Source organism: Hibiscus syriacus, unplaced genomic scaffold (genome assembly GCF_006381635.1).
Source record: "Hibiscus syriacus cultivar Baekdansim isolate YM2019G1 unplaced genomic scaffold, ASM638163v2 tig00109957_pilon, whole genome shotgun sequence".
Lineage (NCBI taxonomy): Eukaryota > Viridiplantae > Streptophyta > Magnoliopsida > Malvales > Malvaceae > Hibiscus > Hibiscus syriacus.
The window spans coordinates 3,140,554-3,162,527 of NW_024062539.1; the positions used below are offsets into that span (position 1 = coordinate 3,140,554).

At 39.0% G+C, this 21,974-nt stretch overlaps 1 pseudogene; it reads left to right on the top strand.

Moving 5' to 3' along the window:
- Positions 1-861: 861 nt before the first annotated feature.
- LOC120211039 overlaps positions 862-21,974 on the top strand; it is a 57,422-nt pseudogene continuing 36,309 nt past the window's right edge.

Genomic DNA, 21,974 nt, shown 5'->3' on the forward strand with positions numbered 1-21,974 from the left:
TACTCCCTACGCGATCGAGCAAGGGTATAGTTGAGTGGTGTTCCAGCGGGTTGAATGGAGTTGTGGACAGATCTGTGCAAAATGTTTTTGCTACGGTATAATCCTCCAAATATGAACACCCAATTGAAGAACGACATTGCTTCCTTCCGTCAAGCTGATGACGAGTCGATGTATGAATGATGGGATCGATACAAGGCATTGCTCCACAAGTGTTCAAACCATGGTTTTCAAGATTGGACACAAGTGGTGATGTTCTACAATGGAGTTAACGTACCCACGAGGATGATGTTAGATGCCTCAGCAAATGGGACGCTGCTTGACAAATCACAAGCAGAGGCATTTGACATTTTGGATAAGATTACCACTAATGATTATCAGTTTCCATCTACACGGCTTGGAGCTGGGCACAAGTCACACGGAGCTTTCGAGCTAGATTCTAAAGATAACGTGTCCGCTCAACTTGCTGCTATCACCAACATGCTGACAAATTTGCAAAGGCCAAGTGAGGTGAGAGAAGTGAAGGCAACCCATTCAACTTGTCTATTATGCCACGACAATCACAATGAGAGTGAGTACCCGACCAATCAAGAATCCATAAACTTTGTGGGCAATTTTAATCAAGGCAACAATAACCCCTATTCTAACACGTATAATCTTGGATGGTGCCAGTATCCAAAATTTTCATGGGGAAATCAAGGATCCAACATTGCCCATCAACCAGCTCGGCAGCATAATTACAATGACTCCCAGGGTTATCAATCGAATATGCCATGGCATAATTCTAACAAGGGAGGGTCATCTTCATCAAATACCAGTTCTTTGGAGGCCACAATGTAAGAGTTTATTGCAATAACAAAAACAATGCTGCAAGACCATGCGACCTCTATCAAAATTCAAGTGGCCCTGCTTCAGAGCCATAGTTCGTCGCTGAGGGCGTTGGAGAGTCAAGTTGGTCAAATTGTCGCAGCATTACCAGAAGCAAACCAGGACAGTTACCGAGTGACACTGAAGTCACCAAACCTCATGGCAATGAGAGCTGCAGTGTGCTAACTCTCCGGAGTGGTACACAAATTAATGTTGAAGACAAGTTTGGGGGAAGACCGAAGGATGAGTCACCCCTTGTAACCAAGCAAGCTGATCAAGAAGTGCAAGAAGAAGCACCAGTAGAAGAGGAAAAGGCTGAGGATTCGTCAAGTGAAGAAACTGAGAGGGAAAATAAAAATGCCAAGACAACTTCTGTTCGCACCCTATTAATACAGGAAGCCATACCCCACCTTATTTTCTGCAAAGACTGAAGAAGCATAATGAAGATATCCAGTTTAAGAAGTTGTTGACATTTTGAGTCAACTACAAATCAATGTTCCTTTTTTAGAGGCGATGGAACAAATGCCCACCTATGCCAGATTTCTCAAGGAAATTGTTACCAAGAAGAAAAAGGTTGAACAGTATGAAACAATTACCATGACAAAAGAATTTTGCTCTTCCTTAAGTAAGCTGCCACCAAAGAGACATGATCCGGGAAGCTTCATCATCCCATGTTCAATAGGAGGCAAATTTTTTGGGAAGGCATTATGTGACCTTGGCTCAAGTGTGAATCTGATGCCTAAGTCAATATTCGTCAAGCTCAAGATAGGAAATACGAGACCCACCTCGGTCATCTTGTAATTAGCCGATCGTTTACATGTTCGACCAGAGGGGCGAATTGAAGATGTCATCGTATGGGTCGACAAGTTTGTTTTTCCTGTCGATTTTTTTATTCTGGACTGTGAGGTTGACACCACAACACCCATCATCTTGGGGAGACCTTTCCTAGCTAGCGATCGCATTCTCATCGACTGTGAGAGAGGCGAGCTGACCATGCGAGTGGCCGATCAACATGTCACTGTAAATGTCTTCCGATCACTTAAGTATATGGATGACTCTGAAGAATGCTAGAACATTTTTGAAGTAGATACAATAATTGTAAAAGAAGAAAATTAATTTTTCCATGACAATTTCATTTAGCTGGATGATAATGAAAGCCTACCGGAAGACTTAAAGGCCGAAGAGCCTAACGATTTTTCATCCGAGGAACAACATACTAAGTTTCTCAAGGCTATCCCAGGTACGCATTTTGAACCTCTTAATTTCGAAGAGTTTGTTCCTCCCAAGCCTTCATTACAGCATGCTCCTACCCTAGAACTTAAGAATTTGACACAACATCTTAAATATGCTTATCTGGGTAGTGATAAAACTTTCCCTGTGATTATTTCCTCTGCCCTCACTCCTAACCAAGAATCTAGTTTGCTAAGTGTTTTCTCACAGCATAAGAAAACGTTAGGATGGACGATGGCAGATTTAAAGGGAATAAGTCCAACAATCTGCATGCACAAAATCCTACTGGAAGAATGCCATGGTAAATCCATGGAGCCACAACGAAGATTGAACCCAATCATGTAGCAAGTTGTGATGAAGAAGATTCTCAAATGGCTTGATGTTGGAGTAATTTACCCCATTTCGGATAGTTCTTGGGTGAGTCCTGTTCAATGCGTACCCAAGAAGGGAGGCATGACCGTGGTGACGAGTGAAGACAACGAGTTGATACCTACTCGCACGATCATCGGGTGGAAAATATGTATGGACTACCGCAAGCTCAACAAGGCGACCAAGAAGGATCACTTCCCTTTGTCGTTCATCGATCAAATGCTAGATCAACTTGCTGGAAAGACATTTTATTATTTCTTGGATGGTTACTCGGGGTATAACCAGATTGCCATCGCACCAGAGGACCAAGAGAATACCACATTCACGTGCCCCTATGGTACTTATGCTTTTCGAAGAATGCCTTTTGGACTCTGCAATGCCCCGATAACTTTACAGCGCTGCATGCAAGCCATATTCTCTGACATGGTTGAGGATTATCTTGAAATTTTCACGGATGATTTTTCTATTTCTGGGGACGACTATAAAAAATGCCTCGGCAATCTGGCAAAGGTACTGAAGCGGTGCGAGGAGGTCGATCTCGTACTGAATTGGGAAAAATGCCACTTCATGGTAACAGAGGGCATTGTTCTAGGTCACAAGATTTCTGAAAAGGGCATTGAGGTAGATAAGGCCAAAATCGAGGTGATCGAGAAGTTCCCCCACCAAATTCTGTCAAAGGCATTCGAAGTTTCCTTAGACATGCTGGATTTTATCAAAGATTCATCAAGGACTTCCCATAATATCCAAGCCCTTGTGCACCCTATTGCAACAGAACCAACCATTTGTGTTCGATCAAAAATGCCATGGCGCATTCAAAGAGCTGAAGAAAAGAATTATCTCTGCACCAATCATAGTTCCCCCAGACTGGACTACACCGTTCGAATTAATGTGCGATGCAAGTGATTTTTCCATGGGAGCTGTGCTTGGGAAACGTAAAGGTAAATTTTTTCATGTGATTTATTATGCTAGCTGTACCTTAAATGATGCACAGTTGAATTACACAACCACTGAGAAAGAATTACTTGCCGTGGTATTTGCATTTGACAAGTTTAGGCCATACTTGATAGGCACCAAAGTTATAGTTCACACTGATCATTCAGCTACAAAATACGTAGTGAACAAGAAAGATGCCAAGCCTAGACTGATTAGGTGGATAATACTCTCGCAAGAATTTAAATTAGAGGTAATTGATAGGAAAGGTACTGAGAATCAGGTTGCATACCACTTATCTAGGCTAGAGAACATTTCCGAATGCCATGACATTTTTGATATTAAAGAAGAATTCCTTGACGATAAAATTCTATATGCCACGACAATTCCATGGTGCGCTGACCTCGTTAGTTTTCTTGTTAGTGGTATTTTTCCTTATGAATTAAACAACCAGGGCAAAAAGAGGTTTCTATATGATGCCAAGTTCTATTTATGGGACGAGCCGTACTTGTTCAAGAAATGTGCCGATCAAATGATTCGACGGTACGCCCCGAAGAAGAGCAAAGTGATATCTTACACCATTGCCACACAACAACTTATGGAGGGCCTTTTGGAGGTTCGAGGACTGCTGCAAAGGTCCTCTAATCGGGCTTCTATTGGTCATCGCTATTTAATGATGCCCACGAATTTTGTAAAGTGTGCGACAGATGCCAACGCACTAGGAACATTTCCAGACGACATGAAATGCCACTGCAAAATATTCTAGAGATAGAACTTTTCGATGTTTGGGGCATTGATTTCATGGGACCATTCCCATCTTCCTTTGGAGACTATACATTTTACTTGCGGTGGATTATGTCTTGAAGTGGGTTGAAGCAATTGCTACGCCGAGGAACGACTCGAAGACGGTGCTTAAGTTCCTTCACAAGAATATATTCACTCGATTTAGAGTACCAAGAGCCATCATTAGCGATGAGGGCACCCATTTCGATAATAAATTAATTGCCAAGGCATTACAGAAATATGGAGTGAGATATAAGATTGCCACGACATATCACCTACAGACAAATGGGCAAGCTGAAGTGTCCAATCAAGAAGTCAAGCAATTCCTTGAGAAGATGGTGAACCTTCGAAGGAAAGACTGGTCCCCCAAGCTCGATGAATCAATATGGGCTTATAGGATGACATTCAAAACACCTCTGGGATGTCGCCTTTCAAGATTGTATATGGAAAAGCCTGCCACCTCCCAATTGAGTTAGAACACAAGGCATACTGGGCAATCAAGAAGTTAAACTTTGAAGCACAACTTGCTGGGGAGAAACGATTGCTCGATTTAAATGAAATGGAGGAGTTTCGAGCACAAGCATATGAAAATGCCAAGCTCTACAAGGAATAAACAAAAAAGTGGCATGACAAAATACTTTTACCACAACATTTTCATGTGGGCTAGAAAGTGTAGCTTTTCAACTCAAGGTTTAAACTTTTCCCTGGTAAACTAAAGTCACGTTGGTCGGGACCTTTTAAGTTCACCATGTTTACCCCTATGGTGCTGTTGATATCAAGAACATAGAAGATTAATCCATCTTTAAAGTCAATGGCCAGCGCTTAAAGGCCTACCAGGGATGCCGTTGCATTTTAATTTTACTTCTGTACATAAATTATTCTTGTCTTACCATTATTTTAATATTTCTTGTTTTAATTAATTATTTTTATATTTTTGCAAGGATTAACTCACATGGAGAGCACATGAATCGTATGGAAGAAGCTTGGAAATATTTGGGTGGCAAACATTGAATAGTAAAAGGAGGGAACTTTTCACTTTTTAATTAAAATTATATTTTTTTTCATTTCTTCCTTTTTGTTTTCTTCCTGCCTAACTCCCACCTTTTTATAGCATGTCCCCACAAAAATCTTCACTTTGTTTGCATCCCCTTTTCACTTTTTACCTTATCTCTTTCAACTTTCACTTTCTATATTCTTCTTTTCTTTTCCGTTTGACCGAGCCTCCATAACCGATCACGATCCAAGCTTTCTTCCTCATTTTACCATTTCATGATGGTCCGATCAAGACCCCCTCCACCACCCTCGCCACATCACTTTATAGATGATGCCGCCCGCAAATGGTTCCAAACTATCAAGAACTGATGAGTCTTTTTCAAGTTGGGGTTTGTCTTCCCCGAGAAGGAGGATGTTGACTTGGGGAGGGAAGTGCCTGATGTGGTCACCAATCATAAGTGGCAAAAATTTGCCAAGCATCCTGCCGCCGTCAATGTAACTATAGTGAAGGAGTTTTATTCAAACATCATCGAGCTAAATCAGCATACCTTGGTGGTTCGCGACATTTCTATTCATTTTACTTCTTCTGCCATTAATCGCTATTTTAAATTGTAGGTTGCTGAAGACCACCATTGTAGTTTCGCTCAAGAAGCTGACAATGAAACTTACCAAGGCATCCTAGAAGACCTCTGTCTTCCCGACACGCAATTGAATGGTCAGAAAATGAGGTGCAAGACCATGGACCGGGAGAGGCTACTTGCACAAGTGATGTTGTGGAATCATTTCATGAAGCACACACTCTTACCCACTTCCCACAACACCACCCTGTCCTGCCAGTGGATGTTCTTGCTACATTCCATCATATTCGGGCGAGCAATCGATGTAGGGAAAATTATTGTGGACCAGGCTCATCTGTGCCTGAAGCAACCTGCAAGTGCCCTGGTATTTCCAAATCTTATCACTGCTTTATGCCGTAAAAAGAAGGTTCCTAAAGAATTATTTGATGAGCTATTACCGGGTATTACTGGCATTACCAAAGCTAAAATCCCTCTGTTGTTGGGTTACAAGGAAGCCAAAGGGAAGGAAAAAGAGATCACATCTCGCGCTACACCATTTCCACATGCCAGGGTAACTTCAAATGCCATGGAACAGGCAGTCCAGCGCACTCAAGAGCATGTCGGGTAGTTTTCCGACAAAATGATGACATATTTTCCCTATGCCAAACATCGAGATGAATTTCTCACCAGCGCTTTGATGGAGTTCCTCACGCACACAAACTTTACCATTCCTATCTTCCCTGACATATTCGTGACAACGAATAGGGATGTCGAGGCATATGCAGAAGCATCGTACCCTGCTCCAGTTGCTGCTTAACACTCATCCAGTAAAGACAGTCTCCATCCCGCTAAAGCAGAAGATCCCGTTGACCCTGATCCAGTCCATTCTGTGTCGCCTGATACAGACCGAGAAGCCAACCTCCAACTCGCTAATATCCCAGAACCAGCACAACATGTTAAACCCTTGGTGGCAGAACTCCCTGATATACCACAACCTACTGTACCAATGGACGAAGAACACCCTAAGGTACTACAACTCACAGAGTCAGCTGAGGAGTCACAATTCGAGATGCCACAGCAAGCTCCTCTGCGTAGGATCCGACGTCGCCTTAGGAAGGCATCTCAGCATCAGGAGCCCTTGCTCCCAGCCGTTCCAGAAGGACCTAGCACTCCTCCAGTTGCACCTGTGTCTGACTCTGAACATTCTAGCCATAAGCGCACTCGCCGTGCAACTGCTGCACTACCACCCGTGTAAAGACAAGGTACCTTGCATTTCCATTGCATTCATAGCACGTAGTTTTATTTTTCTTTAGTAAGCATTGGGGATAATGTTTCTCTCAAGTTTGGGGGAAGTAGGGTTCCCGCATCATTGCATGATAGTAGCAGTAAATTAAAAATGCCATGACATTAGTAATTACCTGAATAGTTTTCTGGAATTAGTTAAGGATGTCCGATGATGATGATTTTGATGGCTAGGATATAATGTACATGATTGGTTCGGGATGATAGAATCAACTCTAGGACTTGCTTCTTTGAAACTCTTGATTACACGATTGTATGTTTTCCATGTTTGAGAAACTTAGAAACTTTTTTATAAGAGAATTCTTAAAATGTCGTGACATAAAACTTTGACTGTTGAAAGACCCGTTTATATGCTTTAAAAAAAGTTTGAAGTTATAAATAAATACCTAGGCATATCTGTAGAGGGACACTTCGCTATGCCATAACATATGAGTGAATGAAAGATGTCACGGGATGACTCTACCTGACTAGCTCGGGGGTGAAAGGTATGCTCCATTTCACCTAGAGTGTGGGATGGTAGAGTGATGGGCTGACTCCCCTCATAGCAGAACTAATAAAAGAAAAGAAAGGCAATGTGGGAGCTGATTTTGAAAATGTCATGGCAAATTAAGAAAGCTTGCATAGAAAATTTTTAAATTTGTTAAGCATGGACTAGATACAAAAACGTATACACCCACACAAAGAATATTGTTCTAGGCGACAATACTAGATTTCTCAAACCTAGTCTAGCATGTTGAAGCCATATGTGCTGAGGGCTGAAATTTTATCCCATAAGACTATTATACTTCTGAACTTGTCATGGTATTTTTGTTTTTACTTACGACTATCCATTGCTTGAGGACAAGCAATAGCTTAAGTTTGGGAGTGTGATAAATCCATAAAAGATCACATTTTGGGACCTTTTAACTTAAGGTATTGAATGTCTAAAGGCTCATTTAGGACCATATAGATGCATTTAGAAGCATTTAGTTGCATGTGGTGAATTTTGGTTTACCGTGGCAATTTATTTTTACTACGGTGCTGCTTTATGGGAAAGGTACTTTTCTGATGATGTACAGATATTGAAAGCAAGGAAAGAGGAAAGAAAATGTCGTGACATAAGGATATTGCTGAGCTAAATAAAAATGCCAAGTTAGACTGGCATTTCGAGAGCGCACATGGTGAAAGAAGATATTTTCCAACCAGTTTTCCCCAACTCTCCGTGCCCTCTGCCTAAGAAATCCACCTCAAAGATACGCCTGGAGGGATCATCGCTTTGCCCGCCGGTTCTGCTGATGACACTGTCTGACCCTGCAGATCTTGTCTGTCTTTGGGCACCTACGATGGGATTATGTCGGTCACTCAGCCAGATACCCATGTTGCATCATAGACTGTCCTGCTAGACTCTAAAGTAACTCAACCATGGTTTTGGGGTTTCCTAGGATAGTTAACACCAAGTCCTAAGATTTGTTTTCCCCTATAAATAGAGGATGAAGCCATAATGAAGAAGACTTTGGTTCCACCCAGATTTGAGCTTAAAAAGTTAGAGAGAGAAGGTCTCATATTTCTCTGTCAATCCTACTTTCCGTGGCATTTCTCCTTGACAAGACGAAGAGAGTGGCGTTCTAAGTATTCGAGAGGAGCTACCTCACTAGGAGTACTTCTTGGTGGCTGAGGATGGCATTTGGCAGTGCACGTTGATGGCTTTTTCTCATCCCTTTAGTTCTTGCTTTCATATTTTGTTGTTGGGTTGTAAGGAACAAATGAAACTTGCTTTGTGCTTGTTTATTTCGAACCCCACCATGAACTAATCCTATTTGGTGGGAGTTCGCTTGCATGTTTAAGTTTTATTGAAATGAATGGTTGATTTTCTATGCTTTATTCTGTTTTGTTTGTGAAACTTAATGCCTTAAGGTTGTAGGAGCTACGAGAGTAGCCTTTTCTTAGGAGAGCTTGAGGGTTCGAGAGAATGCCTTGGCAATTTATCTTTAGTCTTCGAGAGAATCTAGGGAGGAACTTCATAAACAAGAGGTTCTAGGTAGTAACTAGGCCTAATCCACCTTAGAGATAAGGCTATGATTTCATTCGACTAAAAGGAGATATATAAAAAAGATAGGTTAGATGTTAATGCTGCCGTAAAAAGGTATAACCGAGACATATCCTGTTATCTGAACCAATAGGATCACTGCATGGGTTTATGCCAATCGGATTTGCCAGGGCATCTTTAATCTGTCGAGTCCCTTACTAGAGATAGCATAGGGCACCTCTGTAGACTCTGTCGGGCAGGTTAGGCATAGAAGAAATACCATTCAAAGAAATATACTTAGATTTTCCTAATAACTCTTACCACTCATTCCGATAGCATCTTGTTGTGTGAGAAAGCTAAAGTCATATATATTAAATCTAGTATTAGCATTTTTATTTTTCCTTGACATTTCCATTTGTTTGCATGCGTCAATTTAATTTTCCGCAACATATCCATTTGCTACCATACCACTATTCCATTTCCACAACATCCGTCTCATTTTTCCACATCATTATCATTTGTCCATACCATCATTAACTTTACTTAGGTGACAAAGTAAAGTGCCTTAACAAACCTATTTGACTTCTCCAATTCCCTGTGGAGACGATACTCTACTTATCACTTTATTACTTGTTCGATTGTGTATAGTTGCACACACATCCACACTCATTTATAGTACTCACAAAGAGCGGACAATCATCTCTACAACATGTACCTAAATTGGAACTTAAAACTTGCCATCACATTTGAAATATGCCTACCTAGGTAGTAATGAAACTTTACCAGTGATAATTTCTGCTAATCTAACATCAGAGCAGGAGAATAGTTTGTTAAATGTTTTGTCACAACACAAAAAGGCTCTCATATGAACAATGACAGACTTGAAGGGAATCAGCCCTACCATATGCATGCATAAGATCAATTTAGAAGACAATCATAGTTCAGTGGAACCATAATGAAGACTCAACCCTATCATGAAGAAGGTAGTCATGAAGGAAATCATAAAATGAATAGATGTGGGAGTGATTTATCCTATATCCAATAGTTCATGGGTCAGCCCGCTGCAGTGTGTGCCAAAGAAGGGTGGTGTGATCGTGGTAAAAAATGAACATGATGAGCTCTTAACTACTAGAACAGTTACGGGTTGGCGCATATGTATAGATTACAGGAAGCTCAATAAAGCCACAAAGAAAGACCATTTTCCCTCCCTTTTATTGACCAAATGCTTGATAGGTTAGTAGGAAAAGCATTTTACTACTTTCTTGATGGATATTCAGGATATAATCAAATAGCCATAGCACCGGAGGATCAAGAGAAGACTACTTTCACTTGTCCATATGGTACCTATACATTTAGACGAATGTCGTTTGGGCTGTGTAATACCCCAACTACCTTTCAAAGATGTATGATGGCCATTTTTTTAGATTTTGTGGAAGAGTGCATGGAAATATTAATGGATGATTCCTCTTTCTTAGGTGACGATTTTAAGCGATGTGTCGGCAATTTATCCAAAGTACTGAAACGATGTGAAAAAGCCAACCTAGTACTAAATTGGGAGAAATGCCATTTTATGGTAACCAAGGGAAAAGTGTTGGGTCACAAAATTTCTTGTCAAGGCATTGAAGTCGATAGAACCAAGGTGGAAGTAATTGCAAACCTACCTCCACCCACCAACGTGAAAGGCGTACGTAGTTTCCTTGGACATGCAGGCTTCTATAGGCGGTTCATAAAAGACTTTTCTCAAATCTCAAAACCCTTGTGTATTTTACTTCAACAAAATTAACCATTTATGTTTAATGATGATTGTTTGAATGCTTTTACAGATTTGAAGAAAAAACTTTCAGAAGCACCAATCGTTGTTCCACCTGATTGGAACGAACCTTTTGAGCTCATGTGCGATGCTAGTGATTATGCAGTTGGGGCAGTGCTAGGGAAAGGGAAATGTAAAATCTTTCATGTTATCTACTATGCTAGTCGTACTCTTAATGATGTACAAGTAAACTATACCACCACTGAAAAAGAACTTTTAGTAGTAGTATTTGTATTCGATAAGTTTAGGCCATATCTCATAGGCACTAAAGTAATTGTGCATACAGATCACTCTGCCATTAAATATTTGATCAATAAAAAAGATGCAAAGCCTAGACTAATCAAATGGATATTATTACTACAAGACTTCGATTTAGAGGTCAATGATAGAAAGAGTACGAAAAATAAAGTAGCAGATCATTTGTCTAGACTAGATAAAAAAATTAATTGTCATAACATGACAGAGATTTAAGAGGATTTCCCTGATGAGAAAATTTTATTTGTCACGACTGTGCCGTGGTATGCTGACATAGTTAACTTTCTTGTTAGTGGTATTGTGCCTCACGATCTATCTAGCCAAGGCCCAAAAAAGTTTCGACATGATGTGCAATATTACTACTGGGATGAACCGTACCTATTTAAGCAATATGGAGACCAAATAATCAGAAGATGCAACTCAAAAAAAGAGCACAAAGAAATTCTACTTCAATGTCACACATCACCGTATAGAGGACATTTTGGAGGAATGAGAACAGCGGAAAAAGTTCTGGAATCCGGTTTCTATTGGCCACCTTGTTCAAAGATATGCATGAATTTTACAAGTCATGTGATATATGCCAAGGAATAGAGAACATATAAAAAAGATGTTAAATTCCATGGCAAAATATTCTAGAGGTTGAACTTTTCGACGTATGGGTAATAGATTTCATGAGACCATTTCCCACATTTTTTTGGAGATTTGTACATTCTCTTGGCAGTAAATTATGTGTCCAAATCGGTTGAAGCCATTGCAACACCTAATAATGATTCTAAGACCTTGTTAAAGTTTATACACAAGAACATATTGACACGTTTTGGAACACCGCGAGCTATCATTAGTGATGAAGGCACACATTTTGACAACAAATTAATTGTAAAGGCACTGAAACGATATGGAGTGCGACATCGGATAGCTATGGTATATCACCCGCAGACTAATGGACAAGTCGAAGTCTCTAATCAAGAAATCAAATAGATTCTAGATAAAGTGGTCAACCCAAGTCGAAAGGATTGGTCGCTAAAGCTGGTTGAAGCACTATGGGCCTATTGCACAACATTTAAGACACCTCTAGGAATGTCCCCGTTCAAACTTGTCTACGGTAAGGAATGCCATTTTCATGTGGAACTAGAACATAAAGATTATTGTGCCATCAAGAAATTAAACATGCTGGAGAAAAAAGACTCTTAGAACTGAACGAAATAAATGAATTCAGAGCTCACACTTACGAATATACCCGCTTATACAAAGAAAAAACAAAACGATGACATGACAGAAAAATATTGTATAGGCAATTTTATTCTGGTCAACAAGTACTTCTCTATAATTTAAGACTTAAATTATTCCCAGGTAAGCTAAAATCACAATGGTCAGGACCATTCATCGTACATCAAGTCCATAACAATGGAGCGATAGAAATCAAGAACCGAGATGATGGATCCATTTTCAAGGTGAACGGGCAAAGACTAAAGGAATACAAAGGAGCACCAGTTATGCGCGACAAACCAAAATCAACAACACATGATTCCTAAGAGTTTTCCTTACTCACCTGAACAAAATTTGTTTCATAGGCAATGAAAATATGAATTTTGTACATAAATAAATTAAGTTATTTTAAACACGAGTTATTTGTTTTACTTTATTTCTGTTTTTTATTTATTGTAGGCATGCAAAGTACATGTGGAGGCATGCAAAGTACATGTGCCGGCATGGGGAGAGAGTTCACGCATGAAAGGAAGAGAAACCCTAGGGCAAAGAAAATTTTGGGCGACAATTGTAAAGTGGGAAAGTATATTTTTCCCACTTTACGTCCAATCAGATATTAAGCATTCAATGCAAAATCTTTTCCCCTCATTTTTTGACCAAATTGCCCCAAAAAAACCACCCATAACTTTCCAAAAAAACCAACTTCAACTCCATCTTCATCATCGTGCACCATTCCCTCTCTACTTCAAAAATGTTTTTCCTTCAAAAATTTCCCCCATCGCCGCTGCGAAACATATTGTACAACAAGTATCATGGCCAATTAGAAGAAAAATCCAGCTCCAACACCAAGCTTTGAGTATTTCCAGATAGCCAAAGCCGAAGTATGATTCAAGAACCTTAAAAAACGGTAAATATATTTGGAAGACGACTTCATTTTCCCATCAGAGAATGAAGAGCCATTCGAATCAGAGGTCATGGATGTGATTAGAAAGCACAACTAAGAGAAGTTTTCTCGCCACCCTAAAGCCGTAGCACCGACAATGGTCAGAGAGTTTTACGCGCATCTAGAGAACCCTTCCCAATACACTGTTTATGTCAGAGGGAAACTCCTTCGGTTTTCCCCTTCAGCGCTCAATATATATTTCAAGTTGGGGAAAGTGGAGGATCAGAATAAGAGGTTCGTGGCTGAGGCAGACTAAGAGACTTACAATGGAGTACTTGAAGATCTTTGTTTCGGGTGGGTTAAGTTCGAGGGAAATTCGTCAACAAGGAAAAGGGTCGCTTGCCAAGCCCTTAAGCCGGTAGTAAAGTTGTGGAATCATTTTTCTAAAGGGAAAACTTATGCCAACCTCTCATAACATAATCGTGCTCGCGAAAAGACTGATGCTTTTATACTCGATAATATACAGGAGAAAAATCAATCTTGGAGAACTCATATTCGAGCAAATCCATGAATGAGCCAAATGAAACTGAGGGAATCTCTTATTTCCTAACTTGATAACTTCTCTGTGCAGGAAAAAGAAAGTTCCCGAGGAACCATTTGAAGATTTCATCAAATCCAAGGAGTGAATTACCAAAAAGAAAGTACTAGAGTTGATGAGTTTTGATGACAACGCCCCTCATGAAGGTTTGGAGATAGGAGCAAAATATGTTGCCGTGGCTAGAATGGAAGCAGTGGTCACGTACACGTGAGAAATGCGTGAGAAGATCGAGCACTTAGAGAATCACATGGAGATTTTCTTTTGGTACGTCAAGGCATGGGACGCACAAATCAACCCCTTTTTCAAGTAGTTACTCCCGATCATAAAAGATAATCTATCGTCTTTCTCCGAGGTCATCCTAAAACACACCGCTCGAACCAGTACCTTCCATGCCTCGACACAGAATGTTTCCCCATAGGTACCCACAGACGTTCCCCCACTGTCCACTTATGTCTCGCCCATACCAGAGGAAGGCCACAGTGACACAGATGAATTCCTCAGCTCTTCCTCCTTCTCTACCTCCGAAAGCACTCAAGAGATTCCACTCAACTTCTTCACCGATGAAGATTTCACTCCTGCCCCGACTCAAACCGAGCAAGCTCTAATACAGTCCCCCTTCCGTCAGGCAATGCCAGTCCCTGAAACAGCTCAAAGCCAAACTCCAGTTCCTGCACAACCCACTCTAATCAAAGAACAACTAACACCAACATGAGCCTCGAGCACCAAGAGATGCATCAAGAGAACGCATGCCATGTTCTTCAGTCATCCCTCTCGATGATTACAACATTAGATTCGTGATCAGATAGTCCCTCTCCTCCAAAACGACACCAAATGAGGGCGTCCAGCCAAGCCACACTACCACAGTAAGATCGCATTTTCATTTTTTTAGCATTTACATATAGATACATGTAGTTTAGTTTTTCATGCATTGAGGACAATGCATCCCTCAAGTTTGGGGGAGATATTGTAACATACTTTGTTAAAAAGTAATTGATGATATTTGGTTAAAAATTTTGGTTGTCATGATATAAGCATGTTAAGTTTATTATTTGGAAAGGATTAGGGATGCCCAATAATGAATGCATAATTTGATTGTCTAGGCCAAAATTATTGTTAAAGACTGTCTAAAGAAGAGAACCAACCCTAGGCCTGATTCTTTGAAAATTTATAAACACGATTGTTGGCTGTCTCTACTTAAGGTAATCAGTAAAATTTGTAGGAAAGAACTTTCTTCTTGTCAAGACATCAAAAAATTTTAAAGTTAAGATTGAACCCCTTAGTATTTAAAACTTGAAGAATAAAAGGGATACTCCTTTTTGTAATGGCATAATTAGAAAAATCCATGAAAGACTAAGAGTTACCGAGGCATACGAGTGAATGAAAATAGTCACAGGATGACTCTACCCTACTAGCTTGGGGGTGGAAGGTATGTTGGCGTTCACCTAAAGTGTGGGAGGGTAGGTGTGATGAGCTGACTCCAAAAAAAAGTTGATAAATAACTAGGAGTGGAAACTGAGCCTGACAAATAATTTGATGCCTTGACAAACTAGAAGCGCTTACTTAAAGTTTTCTAATTACTTTATTGCATATACTGATTACAATCACACATACACAATAGCAAGGGATCCTGACTAGGGAAGGTACTTGACTGATATGTCAGTCAAACATGTTGAGGCCAACTTTTTACTTAGGGGTGAAATCTCAAACCACATGATTTTCTTAATACTGCTTTACCATGGCAATTTTAATTTTTTAGCTATTGTACATTGCTTGAGGACAAGTAATAACTTAAGTTTGGGGGTGTGATAACTCCATAAAAAGACTCAATTTCTAGTCTTTTTACTTAAGTTATTGCTCGTCTAATCAAAGTATGCACAATATTTTAGTTGCATTTAGGTTATATTTGTGGTGGATAAGTTTTGCTTCGGCAAAATTTATTTGGTTTGACTGATGCTGCTGAGGAGAAAGTATCTATGCGGATTGTGTATGTTCAGGAAATTTACTTAGGAAGAACATTTCAGTCGCGACAACATAATTTGTAAGGGCCAATGGGATATAGAAGTTAAAGAAAGTAAGGAGTAGATTTATCTCGCCAAGGCAAGGTTTATATGGAAAGTCTGAAGCGAATATGATGAAATTGCCTATGTCACATGCCAGCTTTATGACTTTCTTCACGTGCAAGCAAGCCCTTAAGATTCTAACAACAGCCAGTCGCCTTTCAATTTTTAGCATGTATTCACTAACACCTTACTAAAACAACCATTGGGTCTTATGACTGACTAAACCTGATGCTCTGATACCACTAAATTTAACATCGTAAACTCGATTGGGCCTAAAGTTCCACACTGGGCTACCGAGGTAACCCATGATTTTTAAAACATGTTCATTTCCTTTTTCAAACATACTGAATGGTATCATAATAAAACATAAATAACTTATAAAAAATCATTTTACAAAATTGGAGCTTCGTGACATATAATTTAAAACAAAAAAATACAACTCGAAGTTTACAACTAAAATATATAGTAAGGTTCTATGAATACACATGCCCACTAAAGTGATAGTACAATACTTTGTCGGAGATGCTGGATTCCTACCGCGACGGTGCTCCACGAACTGCCCAAGCTATTGACCTGCCAACGTGAAATTTTTGGAAGCTGAGCTTACAAAGTCCATCAATATAATTGCTAATCTAGTCCATCAGTATAGTTACTGACCTCAAGATTCCCTTCAAAGATAACAAGAACAAGATGAGAAAACGATAGCTGAATTGGAAGCCATTGTCGACAAATTCAATGAACTTCAGATAATCCCTTTGATGGAGGATTTCAATGGCGTTTCCGTTATAGAACAGGTTCAACAAAGGATGAAAGCCAGAGATGCAGTCATTCAATACTTCTAGGAACAAGTACAAAAAACAGCTCGTCACTTGCACGATTTAACTAGAGAAGCCGGACCGGTTCAACAGGGTATTCGACCAGTGACAGATGAAGGTAGAAGACTAGTCAACTTATTTTATGGTCTAGAGGATTTAGTCCGGATATACCTTTAAATATGTTTATTGTCTCTTAAAAGATAAAACACTTTTGTCCCAATAAAGATTATTTAAAATAACAGACATGTTTTCAGATCAATACTTCGAACATCTCATGCATTCATGCATTTTTGCATTTTGCATCTAAATTTCATTTTTAAGCATTTTTATAAACATGAAATTCTTCATGGAGAATTCGATGAAGTGGTTTTAACCACATGACACCACAGGGAAGCAAGATTGTAACATCAAAAGAAAAAAATTGAAATCACAACGAATGAGCCTGATCAGCTGGTTGTATGACTAAGCCTACCAGGATGATCTGAGAAAAGAGTCCACATATCCTAAGGGCTACGATGTTGAAGCTGTTTTCTGTTGCCACATAGGATGCTCCATACATTTCTCTGAGAACTATAAGGCACTGAAGCGCAAGATCCAAAACCTGATGGATTCAGGGGCATGGATAGCCGAAGAAGGGGACATTGCATATATCATTTGCACTTAGATGATTGTTTTGTTTGAACACATCTTTGATCTTTCTTGTTTGCTTAATCTTTTAAACAATTGAATTTATGCTACTTTCTAAGGTGGAGCAATTGAACAAATTTTAATCTTTAGTTCTTTGAATATTAAATGAATTAAGGATTCCTTTAATTCTTCAAGAATTATAGATATTTGACATATGGCAAGATTATATATTTCTTATCCTGTCTCAAACCCCAAAATAAAATACCTTGATTCTTTACCCAAAATAACTCATGGTCATTACAAAAAAGGCCAAATTTTGACATTACCTCCCTTTGAAACTTTTGAACATTACCTTTATCTTTTGATACACCCATACCTTTCTTTGAGTCAAATAAAGTCACACCATTGTCTTTTTAGACTCGAAATTGACATTTTTATGCCATTAAAACCCAAGGCATTGAGTTGTTCATTTGAACATGAGCCTTCTTCTAAGACACAACTTGGGGTATCTCCCAGGGAGCATGAACATTGATACATGTTGGGGGCAAGAAGCATAAAGAAGAATTCACTCGGAATAATTCTACCATGCATTAATTACATTGTTTCCATGTGAATAAAATTAATCTTGAAAATCTATCCCCTGGGGATACCTCTTCTGTGAAGACTTTCATGTATGAAATGATGAACGGCTTTCTTTCTTTACCCCTTCACAACAGGAGAAAATATATATCCCTTGTGTCCCCTTTTGAGCCTATGGTATTTTTCTTCTGATTCAACCCTAACCAAGGATCACCCTCCACACTGGGGGGCAAGGTGGAAGAAATTTGCTCACACGAGTGAAGACATCAATCCAAAGGAGATACCAAATGGTAAGTGTGAAGATCCAATCAGAACAAAAAGAAAAAAGAGGAAAAACAAAGAAAAAAGAAAGAGAAAATAAAAAAGAGAAACAAAAACAAAGGAAAAAGTGAAGAAAAAGAAGATAAGACGCATATGCAAAGATTTAATTGATTCAAATGACGCGTCAAGATTCAAATTATGAGATTGATCAAGCACAATCATTCCAGAATCACTTCACTCGAAGATCATGGAACATCAAAAGAAAATCAAGAGAAACACATACGAGCATATTCAAATTAGGCAAGACAGGATTGAAGGCATCATAATTAATTGATCATTGGTTCAATCACCCTTAAACACTTGTTTGGGCCTTTTATCCCTTTCTTTCAAAACCATGAACCATGACCTACGTTGTGTGCCTTAAAAGTCCATTCTAATCATACATGGATTTCTAAACATAAGAGACTATCTTCAGATTTCATCCCCCCATCAGGATTAATCTTTATTTGCAAAAAATAGTGTAATTAATATATGATAGAGAAAAATAATAAAAGGGGGTTCAAGACGTAAATTACGAATGACGTCTTGAAACCAAAGGAGGATTCGAGTTGAAAACCCAAAAAGGCAGCTCGAATACAAAAATTGGGCAGCTGAGGCGATCACACGAATTCCTTGATAAGGCATCGCACAATCTGAGCTTGACCATGAAAGCTGGGAATCGAATAACACTTCCAATAGAGGAGCATGCAAGATACCCCCATCAAACCTTTGAGCATCGAATAAACAAAAATGTCAAACCTTTGACCAAACACAATAACCTAAGACATTTTTATCCTTTCCTTACTTAAGTATTTCCCAAAACTAGATTTGATCTTGGCTCGTGTCAAATAGCTATAATTTATTGAAGATTAACAATGTAATTAATTCTTTGATATCCAATGAACTCTAGTTTTATGATTTGTCTCAATTGTACAACCGTGAAAGGGGCAATATTTTCAAAAAACTTTATTAAACATTTTTCAAATCTCTTTTTCAATGTTTTCCTTTAAAAGAGAAAGAAAAACATTTTTTTTCAAAACAAGACAATCTCTCTAGAGTGGATCTTGTTAAATGACATGTGGCTCTCAAACAAAAAGCTCATCCTTAGAATCAATGCTGAAGCAAGAAATCATGAACAATGAGGGCATATTTGAAGATTCAACATCAAATTTTGGGGCATTTTTTTTAAACATCAAATGTTGGGGCATTTTTTGAGATTCAACATCAAATTTTGGGGCATCTTTGGGAATTCAACATCCTGATGCAAATTATCAAACCTTTTGAAGGCATTTCCTCCATATGAAGGAATAAGCACATAAAGCACGAGACTCCATCCAGGGGATAAAACAGAACTAATTCATGTTACATACATCTTAGACATACTTAAGAGCATCACATTTATCATTTTTTGTATACATAAGTTTTTGCAGCTTTTAGAGTCAAGTTTCAACTTCAAGATGAAGGATCCTCGATTCAAAAGCACATGGTGGTTGCTCTACCTCACAGCGAAGGGGCGACTGTCTGACAATAAAATAACTTTCCAGTTTCAGTCAGAGTCAATTTTAACTTCACGGCGAAGGATATTGAACTCAAAGCGACACAATTCACTCGAGAGTAGATTTCAACTTCACGACGAAAGATATCTAGCTCGAAGCCAAACATCACAATAAAGGGGTCATCCACGGTTTTGACTTCACGGCGAAAGGAATCCTGTCTACCCGCAACATACAATACTTGGATTTCAGCTTCACAACGAAGGATATCCAAGTCAAGGCTGAACTTCACGACGAAAGGGACACCTGCGATTTCAACTCCACGACGAAGGATATCGTGCCACTCGAGACAACACAAGTTCAACTCCATAACGAAGGGACGACTGGTTGTCAACAAACAATTTCCCAATTTCAGAGCCAATTTCAACTTCACAGTGAAGGATATTGGACTCAAGACAACACAAGTTCAACTTCACAACGATGGGACGACTAGTTGTCAACAAACAATTTCCCAATTTCGGAGCCAATTTTAACTTCACAGCGAAGGATATTGGACTCGAGACAGCACAAGCTCAACTTCACAACGAAGGGACGGCTGGCTGTCAACAAACAATTTCTTAGTTCCAGAGCCAATTTTAAATTCACGACGGAGGATATTGGACTTGGAACAATACAACTTACTTGGATTTCAACTTCACGATGAAGGATATCCAATTCTAAGGCTCAAATTCACAACGAAGGGGTCATCCACTGTTTCAACTTCATGACGAAGGGAATCATACTCACCATTGTCTCTCTTGAGGCAGTTTCCAAGTTTCCCTTGAAACAAAATATTTGAATATGTTTTCATTGAAACTAATTTCGTCTCCCTTGAGACATTTTCTTTTGGAACTAAATTTTGTCTCCCTTGAGACAGTTTCTCTTGAAACATAAACATTGAAAACATTTCCCTTGAAATGAATTTTATCTCGATTGAGATAGTTTCCCTTGAAACGAAATTTTGTCTCCCTTGAAACATAAACATTGAAAACATTTCCCTTGAAATAAATTTTATCTCGCTTGGGGTAGTTTCCCTTGAAACAAAATTTTGTCTCCCTTGAGACAGTTTCTCTTGAAACATAAACATTGAAAACATTTCCTTTGAAATTAATTTTGTCTCTTTTGAGATAGTTTTTCTTAAAACAAAATTTTGTCTCCCTTGAGATAGTTTCTCTTGAAACATAAACCTTGAAAACGTTTCCCTTGAAACACAAAATATTTAAATCAGTTCCCCTTAAAATGAGTTTTCAGACAGTTTCCCTTGAAACAAAATCTTGTCTCTCTTGAGATAGTTTCCCTTGAAACAAATTTTCTCTCTTGAGAAAGTTTCCCTTGTAACAAAATCTTTGAATATCTTTTCCTTGAAACAAATTTCGTCTCCCTTGAGACAGTTTCTTTTAGAACTAAGATTTGTCTCTCTTGAGACAGTTTCTTTTGAAATAAATTTTGTCCCTCTTGAGACAGTTTCTCTTGAAAAAAAAACCCTCGAAATTGTTTCTCTTGAAACACACACACAAAAAACCTTTGAAAATGTTTCTCTTGAAACACCAAACCCTCGAGTTTGATTACACTCAGCTTCAAGGGCACATCATTTACAACATAACTCAAGGCTAGAAGGGTTATCTATCACCAAAAGACCTTCGAGTTCGACTATGGTCAGCTCTAAGGCACATCATTTACAGCATAACTCAAGGTAAGAAGGGCTATCTGTCAATAAAATTGTCGAGTTCAATTCCATTCAGCTCGATGACACCTCAATCACACTATTGTCTGACTGTAATCGAGGTTTTTCAAGTTGAGAATAAGGTATGGGTTAGCCGTGCCTTAGTAGCAAGAAACCTTTTTTCGGTCAGAATGGCTTAAGTCGAGAAAAGTTATATGTTAGCGAAGACTTTTCGAGTTTGGTTTCATTTAGATCGAGGGTATATCAACCACATTCTGGAGTCAAAAGATTACTTTCCAGTCGAATTTTTAGCAAAGGTCTTTAAACCGAGAAGAAGACCAAAGTGGACTATAACGAGAAGCCACATTCTAATTCAAATCATTTCAAGATGGAATCGACTTCACGACGGAGGAGTGATCCGCAATTCAATTCGACAATGAGTTATTCTTTAACTTCACTGAACGAAATTTTGTGTCTTTTTATCTTTGTCCTATTTTTTGTTCCACGAAAATGGATAAAGAGGGGCAGCTGTAGACACCCATTTTCTTAAAAGATAGAACTAGCAAGAGTTTCTCTCCTAGGAGGACTCTTCCACCACCATATCTTTTAAAGC